At 36.8% G+C, this 26,023-nt stretch overlaps 1 long non-coding RNA gene across 1 annotated transcript in view; it reads left to right on the forward strand.

The window, feature by feature from the left end:
* The window catches only part of LOC120535530, a 32,492-nt gene extending 10,654 nt beyond the window's left edge, over positions 1 to 21,838 (forward strand). Inside the window, exon 2 of the long non-coding RNA XR_005634916.1 lies at positions 21,474 to 21,838. This is a non-coding gene — a long non-coding RNA (uncharacterized LOC120535530). The remainder of the gene's footprint in view (positions 1 to 21,473) is intronic.
* The last annotated feature ends 4,185 nt before the right edge of the window (positions 21,839 to 26,023 follow it).

A 26,023-nucleotide genomic window follows, 5' to 3' on the forward strand; every position in this document is an offset into this window, starting at 1 on the left:
GAATGAACTCATCAATTCCAGTTTACTGAGGTACTGGAAATGGAACTGAAAAAAAAATACAGGAATCAGAATTCTAACTAGTTGGACCATAGCTCACTTTCATTTATGTTACATGTTTTATGGTAGTATTTGCTCAATATCTAGAGAAAGAAAATACATTTAATGTTCTGATTTGATTATGAATTCAGAAAACAAATTAACTGATGTATTGTTTTTTATAAGTTGGATTTTCATTTTCTTTAACCTGTTTGCATATATTATTGCTATTATTCTTATTTTGATATCATCCACAAATGTACAAGCAAATTAATTTCATCATATTTGAATCAGTATCTTCAGCGTGAATGACTCCACTGACAACATTAAACTAGGAGGAGGATTTTTTTTCTCATTTTACTTTTACTTTTCCAACTAATGCATAAGTCTCAATGGCATCAGTCTTCAGCATTAAACCTCCCTTTGTGAAATGGAATGAAAGGCTTTATCGAAGTCCAAATAAACTATTTCTGGCTTTGCTTTTGTCCACATCCTCTACTATTTGTTATCAGAAGTTTGACAGGTTTCTTTGTCAGGCTCATCCCCCTCATAAATCCATGTTGACTGTCCTTTAGAATGTTGTTCTTATATATTTAAAGTGCTCTTCTAGCTTATTTTCTGACTTTAACCTCCATTATATTGAATGTGGTAGGCTTAACGGATATTGGTCTATAATTACAGGGATTCATTTTTATCTCCATTTTAACGGATTTGAGTTACGTTTGCAACGTTAAATTCATTATCTATGAAGCAGGGTTAGTAATAATGATTTTTCTTCTCTAAAATTACTGCACATAAACAGTGGAAGGAGTCCAGACATGCTCTGTTGTATTTTTTCACACACCTGTATAGAAAACAGTCCTCTCAAACAATGGAGCTTCTGGCACCAGAATGTGTCTGTTGTGATTTCTGCATGTGCAGTGTCTGTCTTTTGAGGAGTTCACAAACAAGAGAGATCTAACAAGGGTGTGCATTTTAAATACAATAGATAAAGGGGTCTGGCCTTTTTGTAAGATCTTGTTTTGTTCCCATGTTTTGTTGCCACGATGTAAAAGCACTGCATGATCATTTTTGAGTCCAATTCTGTTAAGCCTTATAAAGTTTACTCCCACCTATACATAAATCCAGCACATTATAAACTAGTTATTCATCCAGTTCAAGCTTGTGCCTATCTCAGAAGCATTAGGTGAAAAGCAGGGGCCAATATTGAATGTGGTTTCAGTATATCACAGGGCACACTCACTCCCAGAGGGCCAAATTACAGTCAGAAAGTTACCGGACATGCAAATCCTTTGGCATAAATGAGGAAACCACACACAGAAATAGGTAGAATATGTAGAATCCATTAAGGCAGCACCAAGCCAGACTTTTAACCTGCAACTCTAGAACTAAGAGATGGCATTAGTAATGACCTGTCTTGTAACATCCAAAATAAAATAGTGTTTAAAAATTCCATACAACAGAAGCAGAAAGAACACAATGCGGAACAGATTTTTTGTTAGCTCAAGAATGTGTATTGTATAAGAGTTTTCATGTCACATTCATGATAAGGAGGTCAGAAAATCTGTTGATAGATTTCGTCTTGGTCCAGACACATAATAGATATTTATACACAAACTTTAGAAGATCTGTAGGTCCTGGTTCTTGTCAAGTACTTTTAAACAACAATACAAGAGCAAATAGAACAAAAAAATACAACGTGATAGTTGAGAGTGAGTAAGCCATTTGGAATGTAAAACTTACGTGCTTGCAAAAATCAGAACTTCCCTAGGCTTAGCGTCCTCAATCAAATTAAAAATGTAAGCACACTGGAATCATTTGTACAGCACATATATTAAGATTGTAAAAAATGTAGTATTGCAGTAATATAGAATGTACACAGAGGTTTACCCTTTCATCACGTATGGTCCTACATCATACTAAATATGAAAGCCCTTTTAGTTGCAATCCTGTTCCTCATAGCTCCTGACGATGTGACTATTTTCTGCTTTTATATATCATATTACTGGAATTATTTAACAGGATGTAACTGAAGTGAGGTTACAGCAGATTTTGATGGATAACTTAGATTACTTTGCTTATTTGCATTTTGTTCTCATTATGTGTATCCATACTGCTAACTATAGTGTATCACTTGACTTTGTTTTCAAGGAATATGTGACTAGCAGAGAATTAATCAGTCTGCTGCTTATTTGTTAATATCCTGGAAAAGGTTTAGGATGTGGAACAGAAATTTGATTCAGACAACCTTTATCAGCAAAGCTAAAGTGTTCCCGAAGTGTTGGTTTATATTTGGGAGGTTTTTTACTTTAATTTACTAAAGAAGTGACATAACATTCTCAAATCTGTCTAATCCAATTTAGGGTCATGGGGGACCATATACCTTTCCCAAAATGGTGCCCTGCACACTCTGACCCACACCCAGTTAACCTAACATGCATACATGTACAATATCTTTGGAAATGCACGAAAAACTAACTTAGACATGAATGTTTGTCTTCAATCTGCTTATTTCTGTGTAGGTGTTCTCTTCGGGTACTCTTGTTTTCCCCAAGCCTTCCAAATATAAGCAGTTTAGTGTAACTGGTAGCTAAAAGCTGGCCTAGTATGAGTGAATGTGTCTGCATGATTGTGCCCTGCCCTTATTTCCATCTGATTCTAATGAAACAAGCTCCACTGTCACATACATTTATACATGCATTATGCTGTTTCAGTGAAAGGCTGGATGAAATATATGATGCACATAAATATAGCATGGTGTCACAGAGGTAAGCCCTTCTGCCTCACTGTTCGTAGATGGTTCAGATTCTACTTTGATCACTTTCTAAGTTAGAATGTTCTTCCCATGTTTTTACAGGAGTTTTACTCCAGGGCTTCTTGTTTTCTACCACATCTTCGAGACGCGCCTGTTAGGTTACATAAAGTGTGCTAAAGGCTGGTGCCAGGAAAGGCTGTGGCTTCCTGAACCCAGCAACTGGACACGTGGCTTCTCTAAATGAACAGCTGGATGCATCAGGCAAAGTAAATTTTAATTATTGTACACCTAATCAATCTTTCTGACCAAAGAATAAACATTTTTAGTACACTTTGTATTGCAAGTATGGAAGACATCCAATGAATTGCAAGAAAAATGCATATTTATTAGTAGAATAAAATGAAGATAAATGAGTAATTAAAACATTATTTTGGCAATAAAACAAGTAATTAATATGACAAAGTTTGTAAGTTCAAAAAAGGTATTAACTTTTGGCTAGGCTCAAATACTTAATCTTACAGAACCTTATGTTAAGAAGAGGAAATACTGATTACCTTTAATTATTTAATTAATGTATTACCCAGATTGACTCTAATATTATATTTTTGACACCTTAAAGCCCTTTTTCTGGCCAGAAGATTAATTTAGATACCATTATATAACTATTCATACTGTGGGTATTATCAGAGCACTGTGGTAAATATTCAGGTTTCCAGGGATACAGAATAAAACCAGCTGATTTACCAATTAAAATATGAAAAGCCTGTCTTGAGTCCAATTTTCTCCAAGCTTATAGATTAAAAAATGATGAACAACATACTGAAATATTATTTCTTTAATTTATTAAAATACTGAATTATTTCAGCTTGATCATGTTCTTGTTTCAGTTTAACTTTACACCATTACATCAGAGTTGTGGAATAATCAGGAGCAATTGAATGAGTGACAAATGATCAAAAGTTCATTTTCAAAATTTCAGTTACAACTTTCTTAGTTTACAGCCCTTATTGGGTATAGGGTTAGTATATCTGTATAAACTTATACTGTATTCATCCATTACATTACATTACATCCATCATTTCGGATTGTTGGGGTCAAAAACATAAAGCATAAATAAAGTATGACTCTGCCCAGGAGAGTGTGCAAATGCATCACATAGACACAGGCACACTCATTCACACAGGCTTCTTTGGAATTAAGAAGGAAATCGGAGTATTCAGAAAAACATCCATATAAACATGGAAAAGGAGCAAATTTTAATACACTGTTAAAAATAAAGGTACTAGAGTGGTTCATCTGAGCAATGCGACAGGTGAACCATTTTTGGTTCCCAAAAAGACCCAACCACATGAATGTTCCAGAATTAATCTTTATTTGTTTAGATCCATAATAGGCTCCATACAGTAAACCATGAATAGACAGTAACAGATTTATGAGACAGCAATAGGTCATAATTTTAAAAGGACTCTCGCTACGTACAATAACACAGGTTAAGACCAGGTTTTCTTATTCTGATGGTGTCCTGCTAGGTAGCCTATGCATTAAAGATTTCAATTTTTTCTACATATTAATGCATTTTTCAAAGAAGCTATTCGTATGCAAAGAACTCTTGCCAGAATGAAATGTTGGTTTGTTAAGCAGTACTTCTATGAGGAACCACGCAACCCTGTAAATAACCATAAAATGCAATTAAAGAACCATTATTTTTAAGACTGTGCTACTGAGATTCAAACCAAGTTTACTGGAGTAGTGAGACAGTACCACTAGGCACTGTGTTTCCACATTCTTTATTTCAGCCTTATAGAGACTGTAACTGTAGGCTACAGGATCAATTTAAATCCGTATTTCAAACTATACATAAATGTGAAAATGATGTGGATACAGAACGGTCACAGTTTATCATGCTTATCTGTTGTGGTGAAATGTTCTGGTCCAAATAATTTTCCACAATACACAAACAAAGGTTTGGGGACCGTCCCCATATATTGTCGTCCAGACAATAAAGAATAAATGATTCAAAGTCTTAAATCAAAACAATGAACAGTTTAGTTCCAACAAAATGGCGAATTTATAGGGAAAAGGATTATGGGACAGGAAATGGTTGGCATGAAAACAGGAACCGGAATTAACATCATAATGATGAGACGGAAGTGAGGTGCTTTGATGGAGCCGGAAGTGACGTCATCATGGTTGGCCGGAAGTGATGTCATTGCGGCCATTTTGGAAGCCGAAAGTGGAGGAACTTATTTTTCTTCAGATTTTCTGTTGAGGAAAAGAGATTTAGGTAAGTACCACGTGACAACCCTCTATCTCGCGATGTTTCACTCACCTTTAGGCTCTTTGACTGCCTCCTAATCGCACATGTGTGACACTGTCTAATACAACATTGCTTCAATGCACTTTACATTCAGCATTTATGCAAGGTTGGAAAAGTTATAGTATTTAATATTGAACTGTTCCAAGAACAGTGTCTCTGCTCAGTTCTATATTAGACACAAATTCAGTATATTTAATGATGTATTTTAAAGTTAAAAGACTATTCATTATGCTATACACTTCAGTGTGAGCATACCCATGAATCACAATATTCTGTTCCAGTTGGCAGTGTGCTATGGCACTAAGTCTTAGTCCCTCAAAGAATTTGGGTGACAGGACACAACTTTGCACATAATTGCTCTTCAAGTATCACTTTTCCACATGAGTAACACAAAAACAAAAAGGGAAGCTTATGACAATTCAAAATAATTTTTCAGAAAACTAGTGAACAGCAGACAGAATCCATAGTAACCCAAAAAGTAACAGTTTCCAATAATTTTATTCTGTACTTCCTCATCCCAAAAACTTGTAAATTAGGTTAAAGAGCAAATTTACACTGGCCCTGTGATGTCTGTCACCTTCTGTTTCCACCTTATTCCTACTGTGGCCTGAATAGGCCGTCTCTCAGTACCATTAAATGGAAAAAGTTCATTAGATAATAGACTTTAAATTATTTATACATGGAGTATCCTTATTAGTTTACCCTTTTTAAGAATGCTTATGTAGTCTTCCAGTTATAGTTAAAGTATACATGACACCTTTTTGGAAATCTAAACCTCTGCACAAACATTTTTGTCTGCATCCAGGCTTTGGAATTTTACAGGAGAAATACCCATCCAGCCAGCTGGCGGCCTCAGGGGATCACTTTGCACTTTGACACACCTGCATGCTGCACGCTATATTACTGTCTCGTCTGGGCGTGCTAATGATTATCCAAGGTCATGTGTTTCACTGACCAGCTGGGATCTGCAATCCTTGTGCCAATTTTAGAGGGGAAGTCGATAGTTATTTAACTTGACGATTAAAAATAGTCCTTACAGGAATGGATGTGACATTGCAGACTGGACAAACACATCCCTTGCATATGGAAAATTAATACACTTGTTTTATTTGCCATTCTCTTACTCATCTTATTTCAATATATGTTTGTTTGCAGTTGTTAAGGAAGTTCCTTTTAAGGAGTGAAAATAAAGATTTTAGTCACAATTGTATTTTGAAATAATCCAACTTTGGAACTAAAGCCACACAATGGCAAATCTCCTGCTAAGTGTCTGATTTAGTTCAATCAGAAATAGAGGAATCATCTTCTAAATGTATTTTATCCATCCTTCAATCCATTTAGCTATTACTTTTAGACTGTTAGGGTCTGTTTAATTTATTTAAAACAGCCTGTAGTTATATGCATATTTAAAATTATTTTTCTATAAATGTTTCATATTTTTTGTGTTCAAGATTGTGATTTTCTTAAGTGTAATCTAGTGTTGCAGTTCAACCACATTTAGGTGCCAGGATGTGACAGTGGTGAGCCCTTCTCTCTCACAGCTCCTGAGTCATGGGTTCTAATTAAAGCCTGGCTACCGCTGCCTCTTCAGGTAACACTATTTACCTGTTTGTGGTGTGTGAGCATGTCCCAATATTGCAATGGCGTCCCATCAAAGGATGAATTCTGCATTATGTCCAGTGCAGCCAAAATATGTTCTTGCCTACACAAAAATGGATTGAGTAGGTTTGCTAATGTATGCTTACAGTTTAAATATGCTTAAATATAAATATCCTCTCAAGGATGAAAACACTAATAATGCATTTTTAAATTACAGTGTTTCTGTAAATAGGTGTACCAAACTGGGCTTGTAAGTGGAAGTGTAATTTATAAGAATTAACATAAACTGGATTATTGGGGTTTAAGCAATATTCATTAATTAGAGCCAGCTCTCGCCTGCAAATCAAGTTTGTTTGATATTTCAACCTATTTTTGTATACTAAAATTCATTCTTCTGGTTTAATCAGTTATATTATGGGTCTTATCTTATAAACAGTATATATAACCCTAACCCTAGTGGAACCTCGGTTCATGAACGTATCTGAACACGTACAAATTGGGTTATGACCAAAAAGTTCACCAAACTTTTGTATCTGTTCACGACCACACACTCGGTATACGAACAAGCCAGTTTCCTTTTCGATTTGTGTGTGCCAATGATTTCCGCACGTGTTAAGTCTCTCCCTGTGCAGAGAGAGAGACACACACACACACGCGACAGAGAGACACACACAAACGCACGCACGCGCAAGAGAGAGGCTGGCCGCATAAGGCCGAGAAGGCAGTTAAAAAATGCACCGGACTTGTTTTCAAAGAGACAGATTTGAGCATTATTTTAACCTCGTTGTATTTAATGAAGACTTTTTCTATTGAATTTTAACCTCCACTTCACTTCTATTTACAGCGATTGGTTCATAGTGTGCATTGTTTGCAATGTAACTTTTCTTGGTGGTTTATTAAATTACTGATTTTTCAAATGTTTATTTTTTTCCCTGTGCTTAAAACTCATTTAAAAAAAAGTGTTTTTAGTGAGTGGTTCATAGCGCTATAGCGTGAACTCTTGCAGTGTTAGTTTTCTTTGTTGTTCAAGGTTTTCTCAGTGTGCATTCTATGGTATAGTCAACTATATTTGTGCTTAAAAATCTTTAAAAATATATATTTACATACAGCTCGTACGGTCTGGAACAGATTCATTTTATCCTATGGGGGGAATTACTTCAGGTCACGACCAAATCGGGTTATGACCAGAGTTTTGGAACTAATTGCAGTCATGACCCGAGGTTCCACTGTATCTATATATCATGCCTTTACTTACTCCCATTTAACTATGTCTGTGGAAAGTAATGCACTGTTTTGTCATTTTTTCTTTGTGTATTCTTGTTGACATGTGGCATTGTGATTACTATGTAACTTGCCATATTAAAAATGCATAAATATCACCTGATGTTTGACTGTGCTGACTATGTCATTGTGATGGTACCTGCAAGGAGTTACTGCTTTGACTTTAGAACCCAAGGTCCTGGGAAATAACTGAATGTCCATCCAAGTGTCCATCTCTTTGTTTCCTACCATTTTAACTGTATGGAAAAATGTTGAATGTCATCTGAAGTCAAATGCAGCTTGCTTCCAGCTGGCACCTTTAAAGCCCTCATTTCTAAGAATAACAAAATTCTGGGGACAGACTTGTAGTGTGAAAGTCCGTCTGTTCAGTTCCCAGTAAATATTTATGTCATACTGGCATACAAACAGACTGACTGTGTGACGTGCAGGAAAGGAATAGGAGCTGTAGATTCAGGGCTAGTCTAAACAGTGTAGGAGAGAGCTAGGTTGTGTGTGTGTGTGTGTGTTTGAGTGTATGAGTGTTTGCGAGTGTGTTTGTGTGTGTGTGTGTGTTCTGCTTAAGACAAATGTGGAAATTTTTTATTCTATTTAACAGACTGTCTAAATTTGCACATATTTATTCCTATGTATACTTGCCACCATCAACGCATTCAAGTATTTTGAGAAAATGTCTTCACAAAGATGTTAACACCCACAGCAGTATTGTGTTTTAATCTGCATTTTTATAGAAGTAAGCAAAACCAAAGCAAATTATTTCTTTTTGGATTTCTGACAACAGCTTGTAATTTGCCTTTAAAAAAAATAAGTGTTACCTGTGAAATTAGATATAGATGTGTTTTATGTAGATTTCTGTTCTTAACCCTACAACACATGCATTAGTTTGAATATTTTGTGAAATCCATACATCTGTTTATTTATTGAGCCTGCCTATTCTGCAGGATCACAGGATCCAAAGCTTACCTCAATTTCATCAGGTACAGGGTAGTATCTAGTTCTGGGTGGGGCACAAGTCCTTTGATGGGCACATTCACACTAGATTTGAATTCAGTCACTGCCTGAGGGATATTTGCATGTTTTCCCTGTTTCATTGTGGTTTTTACTTCAGATTTCCTCCCACTCCCAAAAGATGTGTATGTTTCATTAACTGACCTGCCTAAATTGCCTCAATATGAATGAATGTGGGTTTGAGCTTGAATGTGCCTTCAATGGACAAAAACTCCACCTTGTATTCAGTGGTGGCAGAAAAGGCACCTGAACATAATAAATGTGCTAGGAAATAAATGGTTTGGTACAACACAGTCTATCAGGGTGTAATATTTATTTCAAATGTAGAGGGAAACAAGTTTTAATAAAATTAAAACAGAGGTGCAAAGAAATAAGTGCTAAGCAGGTTTTACCACTGTTTAGGCATTTCACTTCTCCTGTGCGATTTCTGAAGAGGATCCTGTTGGATATAGACCATATCCATTGCTATAGCTCAACTTTAAATGAGGTTGCTGGGATATTTCAGCAGGAGAATTAAGTTGTGTTGATGCTAATTAGAAGTATGTGACACATTACAAAAAAGTCTAGGGTAAAAAGTGTCTTTTAAAAAAACTGGGAGTGTAGGCAAAACCCATACCCATTTCTTCTCTCAAGCAAAGGTTACTGTTAAACTGCTCTGCTTAACAGGGCTGTGATATGTGTGTCTTTGATCATTTTGAGTTGCACGAAAGGTACAGGAAAGGTAAAGGAGCTATGAGGGCTCTCAAACAGTGAGTGAGGGAAGTATACTCCATTCTAAAAGGCTTTCAAATGAACATTCGTTATATTCCTAAAAGTAGAACCAAACTGAAGCCAATTAAATTTGTTCTCTTGAAATGTTTAGTGTCCAAAGGAATCCTAACTCCTGATCTAAAAAGGCATTTTAATTCTGCTGCTTTTGTGGCTTCAGAACAGGAGTTAAGATGCAGAGAGAAAAGGCTATGCTGATGGCACAGTTGATTTCCTTTTGGGAAAGCAAAGGGGTTTTCAAAACTTTCACCCTGCTGAGTGCTGCCCTAGGTTTTGTGCTGACAGCTAATAACTGCACGCATATGCACTGCTAGAGACAGATGAGTTCCTGTCATGTTTTACTCTTTTTGTTGTCACTGGGTGTGGTGAGCTTATGCTGGGAAAGCTGATTAGCTCTCTGGCTAGACGGAGTCTTCATTTGTACTAGACAAAGTCTTAAAAGAGGACTCTGTTTTTTCCTGTTAATGGTTTGCTGCTTTGTTTGCTGAATTTCCTTTTCTGTACTTCAGCCACTGACAATAGGTCTTATGGGACGACTGCTCATCATCTCTTATCTGTGTAGTGACTGCAAGCATCAGCAGTATGAAGAGTGTATTTTTTATTTTTATCTTTTTCCTCTTTTATATGTTTCTAGACAGAGGTGTAGCGACAGGACTGGCAAAGCAGGCAATGGCCTGGGGTCCTGAACTGATAGGTGGTCCCCGAGGGCATTCATTTACATACTGTAGATACTCATTGCAATGAGACACTGCAGGGATCCCCCCTAGAAATATAGCATTGACACACTACAACAACACAATCACAAACCCTCCTACGAGGGTGCCCCATCTCTGTTGTCAGACTGTCAAGAGTGTTGTGTTAATAATGTTACTTTTTTAGAAATGTTAAATGTAATCAGAGACAATTTCATAAATCACACAGAGCATTTATTTGTCTGGAAGCAAAAGTTGAATTGACTCTGTTTGGTTTTTTTGGCCATTTCCAATTCAGCTTCAGTCAGTCTGTCCAGATCCCATTGTGGCCAGTGTATGGCCAAAATCAGCAACAGGGTGAGTGGGTAACAAGGAGATGGAGTTTAAGATCAAAATTTAGTCCCTTGGCAGCCCTGCCTCTTCCTATCACAATTTGCCTCTGGTGAGAGAAGTTTTTCATCTTTAAAGCTGTTAAATCTTACTTAAGATTTAATAAGTGCCAGAAGAGACTTCTAATTTTAGTAGAGCACAATGTTCATAGGTTTTTGGACAAGGAGGACACAGTGGTTGCATTTGCTGAGGCCAAAGCCCACAAATGGTGATTGGGAAAGCAACAGTATTACCTGTACAAATGATTAGTTTTTAAAAATTTGTGCAATTTGTATTCATTTTATAACCATGTGTACCTTACGTTAATTTGCATTTTATTTAATTTTGCAGATTTAGATTTTTTAAAATTTCTTTTTGCTATTATTATTGTTTTTGTTTTCTGTGCAAGTGTTGTATTGATTGTGATGTTTTATTTATAAATAGGATTTATGTTTATTAAATCCTCCTTATAGATCTTATTGTAGATCTTGTGAATTTCCCTTTGGGATTAATAAAGTATCTATCTATCTATCTATCTATCTATCTATTAATTAATAATTAATTAAGACTTTGAAAGAAATAATTAATTAATTAATTAATTAAGACTAAATTTAGACCTTGTACTAAAATAATGGTAATAAATGTTACCATGTCGAGACTAGTGAGAGGGTAAGTTGGAGAGCTTTATGGAGTTCTTGGGCTAGGGCCCCCAGAGTCCCTTGAACTGCCTCCGTTTCTAGGTTGTGTCATTACTTCACTGCTTCTGTATATCCTCTTGAGGAGAGTTTATAGGGTGAATTCTCCAAGATTATATATCTGCAGCTTTTGACTTTTAGTATGACAATATACTTACAGTTATATTGCAAAGTACTTTAAAATATTGTTGAGCAAGTAAAGCATTATATGAAATATACAGCTTGATTGCCATTATGTTCAGCTATAATTATGGCATGCAGGTGGACAGATGGGTGGATGGATAGATAGATAGATAGATAGATAGATAGATAGATAGATAGATAGACAGATGCCATATGATGTAAAGTCAGAGTTTAAAACAGTAAAACAAAGTGAAAACTGCCACATAAGGGCAAGATCCAGCTATACACATAATACAGCCACTATATATTTAATGTATATTGTCCCTAAGCCAATACTATCCCTATGCCAATGTGTCTATTATAACTGGCAAGAGTGAATAATAACATTACAATATAGCATTATTTATCAATATTTCCAACTCCGGGGTTGAGGAATTTTGACAATTTTGTTTATAATAATCATTGTTATTTGTATGCTACTTTTCCATGGCATTGTCTTTGGTATTTTTTTTCTTGATTTCATGTTGACAGTAACATTATTAATTACTTTGCTGTTAATTCTATTTTTTTCCCTTTTGCACAGGAATGCATTATATTGCTATAGTTAGAAATACTTCTTAGACCTTGTGATGAGTGGCACAGTAAACTTAGGATGCGTAACAAGGAAAACATAGCCCAATAAAGTTTTAATAAGAGGGTGTAAAGCCAGAGTTGGTAGTTATGATACACTTTGTACTGACAGGTCAGGAGACATGATATCACTGATGGATAGAAGATCAACAGGCAGTGCCCCAAGTATCAACAATAGACATTGCACCCAGAGAGATTAAAAGACTGCCTAATCGACAAAGAGTAGTACACAATCACAAGCTGTGAGTGCATAAGCCGTGTATCCTCTTTAATTGAAAGACAGGTAGGCAGAGGGCTACTTTGGAGAACTTGTACCTTAAGGTCCATGACAAGGTCAGGGATTCAAGGAACAGCAGAAGCCACTAGGCAGAACTCTACCCTGGTGTCATGGTTTGAATATATAGCCACCCTTGACACCATCGTTAACTGGGATGGAGTTTAAAATTACCCCCTACCCAGAGATTAATTTTGTGTAGATTTAGTAGATTGAGGGCAAACATTCCACTGGTAGGAGAACAGGACAGAGGGAAAGAAGTAAAGGGGCGTAAAAGGTAATTCAAAGAAGCAATATTGTAGGACCATTTTGGGCAAGAGGAAGATCCACCCCACCTAGTATTCAGACTTCAAAGCCCATGGAGATAGGTTGAGTGAAAATACAGGATTTTATTTTTCTGTTCCATAATTTTTTATTTTAAATTCTCAATTTCTTCTTCTCTCCCATGTCTCTTTTGTTTAATAAAGGCACCATTTCTGACATTTACCTTTGTGGTGTTATTCTGTGTTTGAAGACTTCAGTACCACCTTTGCCCAATTCTTCTCATCTTCTGTTTAGTTCACAGTCTGATTACTTTATGTATGAGTTTTGTACCCTATCCCACATCTCAGAGATATGCAGCTTAGAACAATTATCAGTTCTGGAACAAGTAACTGTTCCCTATATTTAACTGGTGTCCCATCACAAAGGTGATTCCCGCCTTTTGACCAGTGCTGAGCAGAACAGGCTCTGGTTCCCTATGAATCCCAGACTAAGCAGGTTTGTGAAACAGACATATGAATGATTTTGAATATTCATGTACTAAATTAATTCACACAGCAGTTTGTTTTTGTGTTGTTTGCAGTTTTGATGTGGTTTGTGTGTCTTTGTCTAGTGTTTTCATGACTGAGCTTGCGAATATTTGTACAGAGTGTGTGGCAGAGCAGGGTCAAGACCAGGGTAGCTCTGCTGGCAGGAAACACTTGCATCCTGTTTGGCGTCATGGCACCATTGTTGAGCAGTGATTAAAGAGCAGTGCGCGTTCACTTCACAACTTCAGAGAATTCTGAGCTGTTCCACTACACACTTTCACATGGACTTGGTGGTGAATACAGCAACTTCACCCCCAGCTGCTGACACCGTGGGAACCCAAAAACACTGTGTAATGAGGCCATGCCTACAGCAGTAGGAAGTCTGATAAGGGAGTTTGCACAGTTGGGCTGCCAGGCGCTTGAACTCATATTCTGATTGTGCCCACGCAGGACTGTTTGCTTCAGCGCCCTAGTAAGGGGAACTTAGCTTGCATCAGAATGAGCTGTGTCCAGATTTTTCCTTTCTGATGTGGGAGAGCACTACACAACTGGTCACACCAACAAAAAATCTTGCATTTGTACTGCTCAGTCACCAATAACTAACTGCCGAAAGCCCCCAGCAAAGTGTCAGGAATCCGTTTGCTGATAATTTTGATCCATAAAGCCTCAGGGCTCTGGATGATATTAGTACACAACAGTGGAGTCAGTTTATGATCTCTCTCACGCTAACTTGCAATTAGGGGGAGTTTGCCCCTGTCAGTTTTACCAAAAAGTTGAAGTGAAATGAGCAGACCCCTCCCCATTCGTGAGCCGGCTGCAACGCAGGCCCTCACAAACACATTGTTGGCATTCCTGAGTCTAGCCCAACCAGATGTGTTTACCTGGCTTAGGTGCGTCAGAGTCTGTCAGTTTAGCTCTTTGCAATTGTGCTGTTACTCTTGACATATCACAGGTTCATCTGTGCCTTTTGCGAAAGATCTGTGACCCCCAACGGCTTCTCACATTAGCATGCTCTATGCAATGACTACATGAAGCAGCCTGAGAAAAATAACTTGTTTGCTGTTTGTCACTCGTGCATCAGACACAAAAGAAGGTTACCTAGATGAAGATTAAATGCTCTGTGATGCTAGAATGTACTCATTTGTAAATAATGAAATTGTTTAAGTTTGTTTAAGCTGGGTGGCTGAATATGCTAATTAAATAAATTATTCTGTCACAAAATGAGAATAGAATGGAATTACAGTGTGAAATATCTTAAAAGATTATATGTCTCTGGTGGAATGGTGTTGCACTATTATGTTTAGTGCGGGGCCATTCTTGAGCTTAGATAGTATTGATAAGTAATGTTATTGTCCATTTCTCCCTTGTGCCTTAATAAAACTATTTGTGTAATTTTGTTTTTAAGATGAATGATTTAATGTAAAGGCTACAGCAGTGTGCTGTTTTTCAAGTAAATGATTACAGGAGGCACATTTTATTGTCTCTTTTTAAATGCTATGCAGTAACTGGCCTGTTAGAACTCAAGTTCAGTGTTTGGATGACTCTTTGGCTTTTTTCCATGCAGTGCAAAGTGATGTTAGTTCAGAAACTGACTGTCTTTGTGTTTTAAATAGTCCACTATTTTATTTTACTTCTTATTTTAGCATAGCATACTCTTGTCAGTGCTACAGCCAAAGCTGTTTACATTGATTTTTATTTTATTTTAGCATTGTTTTGATTGCCAGTCCCTAAGTTCTTTCCATTTTCTTTCACTTACATGGTGTCTACCTTAGAGTGAAAATGTCTTCACAAATGATGTTGTATGAAAAGGATGTTTCAGAGTGCAACTGACTAAGGACATTTGGAATATAAAAGGATGGCACAATGAGTAGCACTGCTACTGCAATCCAGCTTCTTGGGTTTGAACTCCATTCCATGGGATGCCCTGGTTTTTCCTGGGTTGGCACAGGTTTTTTTTTCAATATTCTTTTTTCCCTCCTACACACACAAAAATATGATGGTTAGCTTATTGCTAATTTCATACTGATTCTGTATAAGTGTATAAGTATGTCCATGAGTGGGCCCTGAGATGGACCCAGAGTTCTTTCTAACTATTTGCCCAATGTTGTTGAGATGTCCTCCAGCCCGTTATGAGAATGGTTTGAAAATGTTTGCTTTATAAACAAATGGTAAGTTTATAGATATTTATCTGTAAATACAGTATTGCACAATGTTTTTTATTTATATTTCAACAGCAGGGGATGCACAGGGGTTAGCAATGCTGTCTCACAGATTCAACTTACTAGAATTGATTCCAACACCTGGTATCTCCCTACGAGGTGTCTGCACATTCTCATGTGTAGTTCTTCTCCCGTATCTAAAGAGACGTGCAGGGTAGGTTAACTAGAGATTCCAAATTTGTTATGTGTGAGTGTTTCAGTGCATTCCCTTCAATGCAGATAGACCTTTGACCTCCATGACACTGAATTGTTCAGAGAAAAATGACTTCACCTCTATGTTTTGTGTGTTTGTTGCATGTTTTTGACCACATTATAATTGTGATTATTGTGTAGTGCCCTGGATTATTAAGTCGAAATAGGACCTTAATAAGAATGAATTGAATTGTACTGAATCGGCTCAGACTATGTTTGGTGGTAAGAAATTTATTAAGTTTTGAATATCACTTTAAGCTAAAGTTAAGATTAAAAACAAGTGGTTTTCTGCATGAGTTTCCAAAATAGAGAAGGTGTTTACAGTTAGAAAAATGCAGGAAAATGGATGTTATTCCTAAACAGCTCATGCAATATTTTTGATAAATCCTTTAAGCCGAAAGTCTACACTTTTATCACTTAATAATTGCCCAATTTCAAATCCATTGTGCCAGCATACAGAGCCAAAACTATGAAAACTGTGTCACTGTCCAAATACTTATGGACCTAACTGTATATGAAATAACTTGCAAAAATATGAGCCAAAAGTGTTGACAGATGGAAACACCATTTAATAACCAGGTGTGGTGGCTATAGACGAAGTATTTGTAAATATAGGCATCTTTCTTCACAGTAAAGTACCCCTGATTATTGATGGTCTTGCAATGGACAATGACTTTCTGCTAGGCATTCTTTTTACTGTAATAGCCAGAAGAATGTAGTCAGAGGTGGAAGTAGGTTTTTTAGTTTTGGTTCTTCATCCAGGTTTTTGTTTTCATTTCTCGGGCAGAAAAGAAAGATGTGTTAGTGTTTGTGCAGCATTCAAAACCTCACCCAGTAATATCCTCAAAGAAAGTCCCAGTAAAAGTCAGATAAGGTCCTAATATTTTGTAAGACAAATTCTTTAAATTGGAAAATACTGCCTGCAAGGCAGCACATGAACAATCTACAGTTTTCTTACTAGAGACTGTTGAGATCAGGTTACATTTTAGTGTTTTTGTATCATTTTACCATCTATATGTTTTTTTTTCCATTTTTAACAGTTTATTCCTTTATTTATTTATTTAGATCTTGTAGCATCATGTGCTGATAGAATAATCATGTAGATGGCAAATTGTGCATTCCTGCTGTAAACATTGTTACTACTGGTGTGGGTGTGCTGGTCAATACCTAATGTCATGAGCCCCATTTTGTATAAAAGAGGAGGCAAGTAGAGCTTACTTGTCTATAATAGGAGACTGCCAAAAAAGAAAGATTATTGTTTGATAAAAGAAGGTAACCAATAAAAAATTAGAAGAAATTGAAAAGATAATATTTGCACTTAAAGACAACTTCTTTTCTTCACATTTTTCCATTGTAATTATAAAAAAGGGGCAATTTTTTTTACCTTTATTATATTTCTTGTTCCAAATCTCTGTTGAAACACCATGGTTCTGATCCATTCTGAATTCTGATACTGACTTTCACCAACTGATATAATGTTTCACTTTGCCAATTAGTTATTAATTGATAGTTTAGAGACCAGAAATAAAAATATCATATTTTATTATGAACTATTAAAACGTTCCTGAAAGACCAGAAAACTTAACAAATGGTTAATACATGAGTGAGTGAGAAAAGATGTTTAGTGAGAGCAAGTGAACAAATCATCCCATTGAAGAAAAGAGGACAATGACAATCCCCTGATTAGGCCAAAAATGTATTTTGCATTTTTTCAGCTTGTAATTTCCAAAATATCATATTTATAGAGGCTACACTTCTTTTGTGATCTCTTGTGATGGTGTTTGTTTTAAATAACACTAATCTTTTAACTGATTAAAAATTTTAAAAATTAAAAAAACAAAATCACAGCCTGGTAAAGAATTAAAAAGATACGCTCATCAACAGCCAAGTACATAAACCCTGTGAGCCCTCAAAGGACATCTGTCTGCTCTTTTGCACACTCAGTCTTTCTGCTACAAAGCTTTTGACCTTACAGGCCTAACTCACCTCCAGGGTTTTATAACTCTATTTGGGGTTAAGTGGACTGATGACACCAAAGGTCCACCTAAACACCAAAGTCGTTTAAATGTGCCTATTTTTATAAGTGGTCAGCATAGTGGGACACAACACTGGAACCCAAATGAATTTCTTAGCTGGAGTTCCTTCTGTGTTGAGTTTAAATGTAGTCAAGATGTTCCCATGAGTTTTCTTTCACTGCACGAAAACTTGCCATTAGGCTGATTGGTGACTGCAGAATGACCTCATGTACAGTATATGAGTAGGGCTGTATGCTTGAGGGAGCTCTGTGAGAAAGTAGCTTACTATTCAGCCATTGTTTCTACTTTAGACTTATTGCTGCCAGAGAGACAGTGGCCCCATGTGACCTGACCAGGAAAAAGTAGATTAGAGACTGAACCTTCCATATGCAGCTTAGCTAAATATAATGGTATGCCTAACTCATATCAAGTCCTCCATCACCATTCACCTGATATATAATGTTAGATTATCAACTGGATCCAGATTTTTACAGAACACAGTTTGATTCAAAAAGTAAAAAATCAGAACTATAGGTTCACTAAAGCAGTGCTTAAATAATGTTTTCATGATCAGAGTGGATCTGAACACACTAAGATGTAATGCATTCTACTCATAATACATAAAATACATACAGTATTTTGAAGACATGAACTGTTTTTAACTGAGCATTTAAACATGCAAAGACCACCACTAGGTTTTATAACAGAATCAGACTAACTAGTGTGGTTATTTGGTTTGGAAACTGGAACAAAATGTTTTTAGATGTGGATTTTTGGGTACATTGTATTTAATACAAGAAGTTCTCTGTTTGTTAGTATTCACTTCAACTATTTTAGAGTACTTTGAATGGCCTTTTCTCTTGTATCACTGTAATCATTGGAGGACATACAGCTCATCTGCGCCACCTGGAGTCATTATATCACACGTGGTGCTGGAATTTTAATGAGGAACAATAGAATATGTAAGTGACTGGCCAAGTAAAGTTTATTTGATAAAGAACATCCATCAGCATCTACACTCATGCTCAGTGCCATCTTGGGTCCAAGTATTCAATTTTTTTCAACACTGCTTGTTCTAGTACAGAGTCTTGGGGAAGGTCAGGGTCTATACAGACTAGAATCAGGCACATGGCAGGAGGCAGGGCAATAGTCCTTGGCAGAGCATACTCAGACACATACTCATTCATGTGGGGAAAATGTATAACAAATCAACCTTATCTACATCTTTTAGGATTAGGAAAGAAACCATATTATCAACAGAAAATGCTGAAAAACAAGCAGACTGTGTGTACACCATCGTCTGGTTATAGATTTGACTCCCAAGATTTTGAAGCTAGGCATCAGCAGCATTCGGCAAGAATTTTATTGATAATGTTCATAGTTTCTAAAACCCTATTAATCCATGTTAACACTGCTCTGATGTAGCTCATCACTGAACCTTAGAGATGAAATCCTGCATTTTGTGTACCTTTTGTATAAATGCCAGGTAGGACTGTTTCATTTAACAAGTGGGAGTGGAAGGTGTTTCTTTGGTTGGGGTCATTGACTTCAAGGTTCTTCAATAGAATAGTTTTCGCTGATGGACACTTTTCGGCTGCTTGAGTGACCACAGAGAATCAGAAAAACAGTGGGGCTCCATACTTTGAGCTCTGTATGGCACACAAAGTGTCAAGAGGTCAGTGCTTAGTAAATAAGCAAGATTAATTACAGCTATACTCCCCCCACCAGACACAAAGAGTTGCATTCTTGGCTAATTAGGAAGTCACTTGAGCAGGAGCTCAGTGACTTGATACGTTAAGACCTGAGAATCACAAGTCAGGTGTCATCTTTTAAGCTCCTGCAAGCTTCATTGAAAATTAAGGTGATTTAATTAGTCTCTAATTAGCCAGATCAAACTGCCACTGTGGTGTGGGTATTTCATTGCACGTAGAATGATTATATTGTGCCTGTACACCACTGACATCTCATTTTCCTCTAGAAAGCAGAATGAGAATGTGTTCAGAAAACAAAATGCTCTTTATCACATTGACCCAGGCCAAAGAATCTGTCAAGGCTGCAAAGAACCAAAGCCCAGCATAAGCAGCATCGCCCATTTTGGCAATTTCAGGATTTACTCCTTAACACTTGTTATGACAGCAGAGGTGAAAGTGTGATAGAGGAATAGGTGGAACAAAAAAAAAACACAATACAGATCTACAAATTTACATCCTTTAACAGATACCTGTTTTTAACAATAATGTTTTGTGAGAAAGTGTGTTCCTGCATTTGTGTTCTTGCCTAGTTTTGTTTGTTCTAAACATCTACCAGATGCAGAGCACACAGATACAGGTGGAGAAAAAACAACAAGGCCTAAGCCTGACATGTGCTAATCATGGGTGTTGGTGGTATGCATACCGGCTGGGTGGTCTGCTCTGGGAGTTCAGGTTTTCCCAGGGCCTGATCTGTTGCACCTGCCCCAGCTGTTCATAGAACTGGTATAAAAAAGAGAATGAAAGACAGAACATGAAAAAATAGTCTTTTCTACATTTATTTCAACTGGCACAGTTTTGCTGAGTGGTAAATCAGTTTGATTTGCCAATCCATTAGTGGAACAATGCCCCAAAGTACTTCTTTAACATGAGCCCCTCTCCTTCACTGAAATCCCAAATGAATGAACACAGAATATTAAGTATTGACCAAGGGCAGGGGGCATTCAAAACCTCAATGTCAGGATCGGACTTCAGTTTAGTGCATCTTTATTGCTATGTTTGTTATATAAAATTAGGCTCTTGTAGTGGAGGTTTTTATTTTTGCTTGGAAAACATAAATTTAAGGTTGTAGCTTGCACTCCTTGGATACAATGAACATAGTATTCAATTTAACAGAAAGCTTTTTTTTTTATAAAAGGTGGCATGGTGCCACAGTGTTTAGGGCTGCTGCTTTATAGATCCAACATCCTGGGTTTGAAACCCATGGCTGCTAATTGTCTGTGTGAAGTTTAAATGATCTCCCTATGCTGACAGAGCTTTTCTTCAGATATTCCAGGCTTTCTCATACATCTCCAGAGACATGTGTTAGGTTAATTGGGACAATATTGTTTATATGGGTGTGAGTGGGCACCGTAATAGATTGGCACGAAGCAGCAGACATAAGTTCTGCTCCTGTGACAATGAATTGTGTATATCTGATTTATGAGTGACATGATATGGTATATTAAATGAGAATGTGCAAAAAAAACTACGACTGTTTGAAGGTATTTGGTCAAAAATGACATTTTTATTATGAATATATCTTTTTCACAATGTTTTTACACTGTATTAGTATTTTATTAAATCAATATATAATTTTACTGGTAATTATAGTTACACATATTAAGTAATTAATTAATTTTGCTGGCCTGCTTAGTTCATTACCGAACTAGGATAAGCCATAGCCTTTCTCTGTAGTATTAGACACAAGGCAGGAGCCAGTCGTGGAAAGGACACCAGTCTCTTATAGAACAGTTAAACTCACATTTCAGAACATTCTTATACATGATTTAAATATAATCACATTAAAACATTTTATACTAGAAGATTGTGATTGAGAAAGGTTAAAGTTTGAAAGTAGACTAAGTGACACTGTTGTCACGCACGAGCGCTTAGGGAGCAGCTTAAGGACCTAAAGAGCAGCGCGAAATTGCAAGGCAGGGGACAACAATGGTGTGCTAACCTTTCTTTCTTTATTTCAACAGGAAAGACGAGAAAACGCAGCCATGAATCCACCCGTATACCTTAGCAGAACAAGCCACTTCCGGGCTCCTTCCTTCCCTCTGGTCCCCCTATGATGACGTCACCACATTCCATCTACCTCAGCGGTTCCTTTCCCAGCATTCCCGTTCCATTTCGGTCCCCACAGCATTTAAATATCCACCATTTTCATCTGTTGTTGTCTGTAATGAGTTCCATGCTTGACCCAAAACAAGACTGTAAACAAACCCGTTTTCAGTATACGAGGATGGACTCCCAACACTTTCACCTTGTATTTGTACTTCTTTTTACACTGTATAAGAAGTCTTCCTTCAGTCTTGTTCATTTAAGTAAATCAACCAGAACCTAATATTAGCGAGTGGAACATTCTTTCATAAGAATCTATGTCATATGCAGCATTTTTATTTTTTGTTATGTATATTCAAATGCCCACTTTTTACACACACCTGTCTAGTACCAGATAGGATTCTCTTTTACTTCCAAAACAGTCTGAAATTTTCAAGACATGGACTTGGGGATTCTGGGTCATGAAGCTTGCAAAAAACTACGAAGTTCCTGTAGATGTTTTGGCCACAATTTCATCCTGCTGGCTTCCTGTTCCACCTCATCCCAAAGGTGCTCTTGAATTAAAAGCTGGGTACCATGGGAACTATTGGAGGAAACTGAAGTCATGTTTGTTCTCTGTTGTTATAATGATGTGTGCCGTGTGAAATGGCATATTACTCTGCTGGACGTATTAATCGATAAAAGGGTAAACAATTGTCATAAAGGAATGTAACACATCAACAACAATGTTTAGACATGCTCTGGCACTAAAAGTTATGCTTTTTTGACACTCTACAAGCAGCCTAATATTTGCCTAGAAAACATGCTTCACACAGTCACACTGCCCCCATCAGCCTGTACCATTGACACGAAGCAGGCTGCATCTATGTATTCATGCCTTTTATATCAAGTTTTGACCCTATCTTCTGCATGTCTTGGCAGAAATCGAGTTTTGTCATACCAGGCAATACATTTGCATTCCTCAGTTGTCTAGTTTGGATGATCCCATGCCCACTGTAAACTCAGCTTCTTGTTCTTAACTGAAAAGATGATACCCAATATGGTCTTGTGCTGTTGTAACTCATCTACTTCAAGGTCCAATGTGTTGTGTAATCGAGATGCCCATGTAAAGAGCTGTCATTTAGAGTATTTGTGGCCTTTCTGGTAGTCTGAACTAGGCCTGGAAAAGGTAACATGTTAATTTTTGCAATTAATGTGGCCTTGTTTAGCACTTTAAAAAATATTGATGCATCCAGGGCCAACAATGATGCAAATGCCTCCGCAGTGCTTTGGTCAGGGTGGCATTTTCATGTGTTTTTTTTTCAACATTATAAAACAATAATACAAATAACTTAAGTGTGTACCTAAAGAATTACATACACATCCAGTACCCTATTTATATACTACTTTTAATGAAATAAAATTTTCATTTAAAAGCTAATCTTTTTGTATTACGTGGTTTACAATGATATGCCACATGTCAATACATAGCACTGGTGTTCATTTTCTTGATTTATACATACTGACATAGGTGCAGGGGTGTGGGATTTACAGAAGTCCTGGTGCAATGGTAGAGAAAAGTTGCAAAAGTAAAAACACTCTCTTCGTTTTTTTCCAATTCATGTTTCTGTAAGATTAAATCAAAGTCATACAACATAAATGCTAAATAAGTTTTTCTTTGAGTGGCACTAAAACCAAACTGAGTCTTTTATACCTCTGTATTAAACTTGCCAGTCTGCCAGCCATCTTACAGTGCTGACTGCCCTAATATAATGACAAAGTCTATAAAATAAAATTGAAATGATTACCCTTACCCATGTTCAAGTTTGCAGGATCTTTGCTATTTAATGCAACCATCAATGTAATGCAGTGTCAGTTTTTAAGTGAGATCTTTTCTAGCATGCCAGGAGCAGAGGTGTAAAAAGAGCAGTGTTTTCCAAATCATTTTTTTGTGTTGGGACACTTTTTGTAACACAAAAAATCCCAAGGCATAACCACAAAAGCATTAAAGTTATACACATGCTAAATTGTCCGAAGGGGCGGAGCAGCGGTGGTTGCAAAAAAACAGCTCAGAGATTGGCGTTCACAGATATAGTACATAGCACATTGGATACATTTTGCAGTTGCTTCATCCCTTTGCCCTCTAATATAGGTGGTCCTCTCTATGCCTCACTCTGCTGACCCATGGTCAGAGGCAACTCACCAAGGACATGCTCATTGTTCCTTGGCTTTGCGTGAGTTCTAGAGAACGTGCACCCAAGCAAATAGACACCTGACATGTCTCCTGGATGCTAAAGTTCTTTCTAAATGCTGTATCTGCAAAATGGTGATTACTTCTCCAAATAGCACCGTCCTCCTCAGACAGGTCTCGACCACCTGAGAAGCAAGTCTCTCTCAGGTTTGGACCTAGAGGCATTACACTGTTATTTCCATAAAGCACCAGTTGAAAAACACTTGTGTAGAGTACAATTATCAAGTTGTTGATGGTGATGAACAATTGAGGACAGTATTTATGTAGTTTTAACACATTATAATGTGCGGCCATTTAAGAGATTTGTAGTATTTCTATTAAATCAGTCTTCAGCAGTACATTCAATGTCAACAGTCATTTCAATCATTTTTTACTTTGACACGTCTGCCTCATATGCTATGCCAATTTGATAATACTATAATAATAATAATGAATAATTAAAATGAATCATTTTCTCATTGCCTTAATTTGATCTTACCTTTTAGAACATTAGAACACTCTAGACGAGAACAGGCCATTCAGCCCAACAAAGCTCGCCAGTCCTATCCACATGTTTCCCTAAGAAAACATCAAGTCGAGTTTTGAAAGTCCCTAACGTAGTAACCTTACTATCTACCACACTACTTGGTAGCTTATTCCAAGTGTCTATCGTTCTTTGTGTAAAGAAAAACTTCCTAATGTTTGTGTGAAATTTACCCTTAACAAGTTTCCAACTGTGTCCCCGTGTTCTTGATGAACTCATTTTAAAATACAAGTCTCGATCCACTGTACTAATTCCCTTCATAATTTTAAACACTTAATCTTCTTTTGCTTAAGCTGTAAAGTCTCAGCTCTTTTAATCTTTCCTCATAATTCAACCCCTGTAGTCCTGGAATCAGTCAAGTCACTCTTCTCTGGACCTTTTCTAGTGCTGCTATGTCCTTTTTGTAACCTGGAGACCAAAGGACCTTCAAATTCAAGGCATTCAAATTCAGATTGTACTCGCTTAAATAGTATTTTAATAAAAGTTCAAGTTTAAGGCTATTGTTTAAATTTAAACTATGACATTCATTTTTTTAAAATTCTTTTGTGTTGATTCTATATTAAATTTGTGATCCAGTGTGCATTTACTTCAAATTTTATGTATTAATTTTATAATTACATGTTTAATGTTAGATGCGATTAATCCCGATTAATTACATACAATTATGTGATTAATTTGTTCATTTTTTAATCAACCCCCAGCCCTAGTCTGAACTATTTTGACCATTATCTTCTAATCTCTTCTTCTAACAAGAATGACTGTTATTAGCTGAATTTGTTCTTTTGGGGTTTTTTTTTTTGTTGTTGTTGTTATTTGCACCTTTTTCTATGAACTCTAGAAACTGCATGAAATGAAAATGTATATAAAATGCCACAAGGACACTGGAGCAGCCACATATGTTACCAACAGTCATGCCATGGTCAAAGTCACTTAGATCATCCAAAACTCTTGATCATGTTTGCATGCTGCATATATTGAGTTGAAGGCAAATAATCAGCTGTCTGAAGGGGTAAGTTATTTCCCTTAATAAGTTGCTGTACCTAATGAAGTTGCATTACTGAGCGTATTTAAATTTAAATATAGTGACATGCAAATATGACTGGGCAACTGGAGCTGTGCCACATTTTAGGCACCAAATAAAATGAATAATTTAAATTAAGGTCTTGTGTTCTTTGTATACCTCTTAGTACACTGTTTTCATTTGAAGATACTCCTCCCATACAATTGGAAGAGGTGTACTTGACAGTGTATGTAAAGAGTTTATTCAGTCTCATTGGATTTATTTTTCATGTTTTCTAAAGTATTGTACTACTGCATCATCCATCCATTTATCCATTTCCTGAACCCACTTATTGATAGATAGATAGATAGATACTTTATTAATCCCAAGGGGACATTCACATACTCCAGCAGCAGCATACTGATAAACAACAACATTAAATTAAAGACTGATAAAAATGAAGGTATAACAGACAGACAATAACTTTGTATAATGCTAACGTTTACACCCGGGTGGATTTGAAAAGTCGCATAGTGTGGGGGAGGAACGATCTCCTCAGTCTGTCAATGAAGCAGGACAGTGACAGCAGTCTGTCGCTCAAGCTGCTCCTCTGTCAGGAGATGATTCTGTTCAGTGGATTCTCCATGATTGACATGAGCCTGTTCAGCACCCATCACTTCGCCATAGATGTCAAACTGTCCAGCTCTGTGCCTAC

The sequence above is a fragment of the Polypterus senegalus genome, chromosome 1 (genome assembly GCF_016835505.1).
Source record: "Polypterus senegalus isolate Bchr_013 chromosome 1, ASM1683550v1, whole genome shotgun sequence".
In the NCBI taxonomy this organism is placed as follows: Eukaryota; Metazoa; Chordata; class Cladistia; order Polypteriformes; family Polypteridae; genus Polypterus; species Polypterus senegalus.